The sequence below is a fragment of the Ornithorhynchus anatinus genome, chromosome 1, assembly GCF_004115215.2.
Source record: "Ornithorhynchus anatinus isolate Pmale09 chromosome 1, mOrnAna1.pri.v4, whole genome shotgun sequence".
NCBI classification, from domain to species: Eukaryota; Metazoa; Chordata; class Mammalia; order Monotremata; family Ornithorhynchidae; genus Ornithorhynchus; species Ornithorhynchus anatinus.
In genome coordinates, this window is record NC_041728.1 from 72,287,261 (window position 1) to 72,293,027 (window position 5,767).

A 5,767-nucleotide genomic window follows, 5' to 3' on the forward strand; every position below is an offset into this window, starting at 1 on the left:
ACCCTGGCCCCCGGCACCTGCCAACCCCACTGCACTTTTTTACGAGATGTTCTTCCCCTTGACGCTGTTTAGTGCCATTGTTCTTGTCTGTCCGTCTCCCCCGATTAGACTGTAAGCCCGTCAAACGGCAGGGACCGTCTCTATCTGTTGCCGACTTGTTCATCCCAAGCGCTTAGTACAGTGCTCTGCACATAGTAAGCGCTCAATAAATACTATTGAATGAATGAATGAATGAATACATATATATCCAAGATTTTATTTTTTGCATTGCTGTCTGTCTTCCCCCCTCTAGACTGTGAACTCATTGTGGGCAGGGATTGTCACTGTTTATTGTTGTATTGTACTTTCCCTAGTGCTTAATATAGTACCTTGCATACAGTAAGCGCTTAACAAATACAATTGAATGAACGGATGAATGAATGAATGAGTCTGGGGTAGATAAAAATTTTTATCAGGTTGGACAAAGTCCTTGTCCCATATAGAGCTCACAATATAAGTAGAAGGCAATAGGATTTAATCCTATTTTACAAATAAGGAACCTGAGACACAGAGAACTTAAATGACTTGCCCAAGATCACATAGCAAGCAATTATCAGAACCAGGATTAGAACCCAGGTCCTCTGACTCCTAGACCCATGCTATTTCCATGAGGCCATACTGCTTCTCTTCCACCTTTATTTCTTTGTATTTCTAAGTACATAGTATAGTATCCCACACAGAATATCCCTAAGCACAATACTTGGCAGTCAGTTGGTTCTCAATAAATAAATAATCATCCTTACGAGTGATGTTGATGAAGATGGTGAATATCAGCATACAATGGCACATTTTCTGAGTGATCTGCCCAGACTCCATTCTACAAATCAAATATCTTAGAGAAAGTTTCTTCAGAAAAGACATGGATTGATCCAAGGATCAAGCTGCCCAAGACTCAGTTTCCCCTGTAAATCATAATAATTATTCATTACAGTATTTGTTAATAACTTACTATATGCCAAGCACTGTTCTAAACACTGGAAATTGTGGTATTTGTTAAGTTCTTACTATGCTCCAGACACTATACTAAGCTCTGGGGTGGATACAAGCAAATTGGATTGGACACAGTCCCTGTCCCACATAATAATAATAATAATAATAATGGTATTTGTTAAGCACTTACTGTGTGCCAAACACTGGGGTACATACAAGGTTATCAAGTTGTCGCAAATGGGGCTTACAACCTTGATCCCCACTTTACAGATGAGGTAACAAACCCAGAGAAGTTAAGTGACTTGCCCCAAGAAACACAGCCAACAAGTGGCAGAGTTGGGAATAGAACCCATGACCTCTAACTCCCAAGCCCGTGCTCTTTCCACTAAGCCACTCTGCTTCTCACCTGGGGATCACAGCCTCTATCCCCATTTTACAGATGAGGTAACTGAGGCATAGAGAAGTGAACTATCTTGCCCAAGGTCACACAACTGACAAGTGGCGGAGCTGGGATCAGCTCCTGACTCCCAGGCCCGTGTTCTATCCACTACACCATGCTGCTTCTCTGGAAACCCTATGTGGGCAGGGATCAAATCTTCCAACTGTTGTAATAATAATAATAATAATAGTGATGGTATTTGTTAAGCGCTTACTATGCGTCAAGCACTGTTCTATGCAGTGGGGAGATACAAGGTAATCAGGTTATCCCAAGTGGGGCTCACAGTCTTAATCCCCATTTACAGATGAGGTAACAGGCACAAAGAAGTTAAGTGACTTGTCCAAAGTCACACAACTGATAAGTGGCAGATCCGGGATTAGAACCCATGACCTCTGACTCCCAAGCTCGTGCTCTTTTCATTGAGTCATGCTGATTGTACTCTCCTAAGTGCTTAGTCCCCTCTCAGGATCTCACATGGAGAGTTTCCAAAACTCTACAAGTCTCGGTTGTTGGAGGGAGAGTCAAGCAGAGACATATCCATTCCATTCCTAGCTTGGGCAGTGACTAGTGAGTGGAAGGCAATTTGCTACAAGTCAAAACTTATCTGTGCTGGGCAGAGTCGAGGGCAGAGACTCAAATTTACTGCGTGGAAGGCGGCAATGATAAACCACCTCTATATATTTACCAAGGAATTTCAATGGATACACTACTGGAACGATTGCAGACGGAGTTGGAGCGCTCTCGGGGAGATGTGTCCTTGGAGTCGTTACGGGCTGGAGACTACTCTACAGCATAAGACAGGACAAGAAGTGCTTAGTACAGTTAAACACCATGGATTGATGGACTGATTCCTGATATTTGTATGGGCTGAAAGGGAGTTGGGGGCAGAGATGGAGTCATGAGAGAAGAAAGGAAAAGTTTCCTCCAGAAAAGCCACCTCTTTCCTCCCAGCACCACAGACCCAAACAAAATTTGGACTTCAGCCATAATCTCTAATGGTGTTGTGCAGCCTGAGGAAAATGATTTCACAGCAGACCAATGTCTACATTTTTACATTCTTCGTCAAAATCATGATTTATCCTTATGTCTATTAACCCTAAAAACCCCTCCATTTATATAAAAACACTGCATGCTTAGGAGGGAAAGCATTCAGAAGATCACATATCTGTATTAAATGTGAGTAATTCTTATACCAAATGGCTGGTCAGCATGAATGAGTAAGCAATATTTAAGCAAAGTCTAAGTGGGATCTGAAGGGTTATTTCATTTCCTCTGAAGCAAGCGAACAGCTTCTCATTTCAAAATGCTAAAGGGCAGGGTGGGAATCATAATGCATTTAGGATTCCTAAACAAGTTCAAACTGAATCCCTGTGAGTCTCTGGCAGGAAAAGATATACTCAGTTAAGAGTGGTGTAGCTGGAATTTTAAAGGTGATTTACACTTATTCTTCCTCAACCCCACATGTGCAGTGTGCTGTTAACCTGAAACATTATTTGCACTAGGCAAGATAAATATGTTTTATTATGAAACTGTGCTCTCTTTTATGTTTCCTGCACATGTTTCCTGATAGAAAGTTTATCAAGTGAAATATAAAAACCTACCAATCAAGTGCCTGCAGACAGAGCTTCCTTAAATCACCCTAGACTGATAGCTGCCTCACCTACTCTTAAAGATTTCCTGGTATAGGGCTTTCCCAATCCCCCTCTACAAGCCCTTCACATGTCTCTGGAGGTCTCAGAAGAGACTGTCAGTGACTCTGAATTTTATAAGGTGAAAATTAAAAACACTTGGTGATGAAGTTGTCACAGAAATTCATCATCAAAGCTTTCTCTTTTGTCTCCAATTACGTGCTTGGAATTTCCTATGAGAGAATATTTAGGTATGGAAGAAACTGAATAACATCACAAAAATAAAATGATCTTTTAAAAAAGGATTTTCAATAAATGATGGATATTATTTATTCATTGGTTAACTTAAAATATTCTCCTGCAAAATCCCTAGCATATAGTTTGCCATAACCTCCCCAGCATTTATTATGTAAACATAAATCATTAAAGCTTAGATCACCTAGAAATTATAATTTTAGTTCCTAAATGATATCAAACTGTCTTAAATTATTAAGATTCTGATGGAATGTAAAATTAAAAAATCATTTAGCTAAATTCAGATTCCACTGCCTGGAAGGGAGCCTTTAAAAAACAAAGGCAGCCTGGATTCTTAAGTAGCAGTGTGTTCCTGAATGCTATATACATGGAGCAGCGTGGCCTAGTGGAAAGATCAGGGGCCTAAGAGTCAGAACCTGTGTTCTAATCCTGACTCTGAGTGGTGTCTGCTGTGTGACCTTGGGCAATTGAGTAACTTCTCTGTATTCAACTGTGAAGTGGGGATTCAATACCTGTTTTCCCTTCTGCTTAAACTGTGAGCACTAAGTGAGACAGGGACTGTGTCAAACCTGATTAACTTGTATCTACCCCAGGTCTTGACACATAGTAAGAGCTTAACAGATACCATAATAACAAATGCTCCAGACTAAGAGTTAGAATGGCCTAGTGGATAGAGGGAGGGCCTGGGAGTCAGAAGGACTTACATTCTAATCCCAGTTCCTCCACTTGTCTGCTGTGTAACCTTGGGCAAGTCACTTGGCTTCTTGGTGCCTCAGTTATCCTGTCTGTCAAATGGGGATTAAGACTGTGTGCCCCATGTGCCATCATTATCATTATTATGTGGGACAGGGACTATGTCCAACCTGATGACATGCAAATTTGTGAAGCGTTCCACATTTATAACTAACTCTCTTCCCCTCCTCAAAGCCCTACTGAGAGCTCACCTCCTCCAGGAGGCCTTCCCTGACTGAGAACCCCCTTTTCCCACTGCTCCTCCTCCCCTCCCCTCATATTTGTTTATATTATTTATTATCCTATTTATCTTGTTAATGAGATGTATATCTCCATGATTCTATTTATCTTGATGATATCATTTTGTTTTGTTTTGTTCTATTTTGCTTTGCTGTCTGTCTCCCCCGTAGACTGTGAGCCCATTATTGGGCAGGGATTGTCTTTATCTGTGCCAAATTGTACTTTCCAAGCTCTTAGTACAGTGCTCTGCACATAGTACATTCCAAGGGCTCAATAAATGCTATTGAATGAATGAATGAATGATTCTTTTAGATCTACCCAGACTTTAGTACAGTGTCTGGCACATAGTAAGCACTTAACAAATACCCTAAAAAATTGAAGGATTGTAAACTGAGAGAATAATATCACGAAATAGAGTATAAAAGAAGAGGTTAGCATAGTTATTTCAGAAACTTCAAGGAGGTTCTCCCTTGTGAGGCACTTTCAGAAATGTGAACTCTCTCATCCATTAGGTTATAGACTGCAGCTCCCACAAACATGGACCAGAGTCGATCAGGCAGAGTAAGCCATTAGGACAGATAGGCAGTCTTTGGCCAGATTGGAAATAACCACCTCTGGAGTAGCACTGGCCCATTCACAGACAGCCCGTGACCTTGGCACTCCTCATGCTCTCTTCTGTGTGCTCCCATCATCACAAATAGCAGGGGTATGGTGAGGCCAAGTGTCATGACTTACTGCAGCCCCCTCCTAGACTTCTCCTAGACTTACTCCCTGGGCCTTCAGGTGCTTTTTCTGGTTCTGTTGCCAAAGCTCTCTGTGATCTCCAACACATTGCGGACTCTCTGTGGACCTTATTATCAGTGACGTATGATTGGTTTCTTCCTACCTCAAAGGAACCTTGAGGATATAAATGAGATGTCAGTACTTTTAGAGGTGTGTTAACTCTTCTAAAGCACCATTTAGTGAATTGCCTTTAATACCTTACAAACTTGTAAAGGATCCTGACAAAAATAGCAAAGTCACCTAGTGCCACAATTTTTTATCGTTTCTTAGGATTTCACTTTTGTTGCAGAATTTCAAGTAAAAGAGAGGCAAAGCTATCTTCCTTGAGGACTGAGTTGTCAGGAAAAAGGAAGAATTGCATTCATTCTTGAGGTTTCTTCCAGTTCTGTGATTCTAAAATTGCAAAAATGTCAAAGAATTCTCCTTTCTTTCATCTTTTAGTATACCTCAAAAAACAACTGCAAGTTCAAATGGCACCCTCAGTGATTTGATTTCTGTTCCACTTGCATGTTAATTAACATAAGTGTGGTGTCATTTATGAACTAAAATTATTTTTGAGGGATCAGCGTGTTCTATGCCATAAGCACATTCCAATTATTTATATTTGTATAATTCACAGTGGGTAACTAATTAATGTACCGTGGCTTGAAAGGGGATGGGGTTAGTAGACCACAAAAGGAGTTTACAGAATAGCACCTTAGTGACCCAAAAGTCTGAACAG

General features: G+C 40.8%; 1 non-coding gene across 1 annotated transcript; it reads left to right on the forward strand.

Annotated features, from left to right (window-relative positions):
• Window positions 1-1,864: 1,864 nt before the first annotated feature.
• LOC114816588 lies at window positions 1,865-2,002 on the forward strand. Its single transcript, XR_003764384.1, has one exon. It is a non-coding gene; the product is annotated as a small nucleolar RNA SNORA7 (small nucleolar RNA).
• The last annotated feature ends 3,765 nt before the right edge of the window (window positions 2,003-5,767 follow it).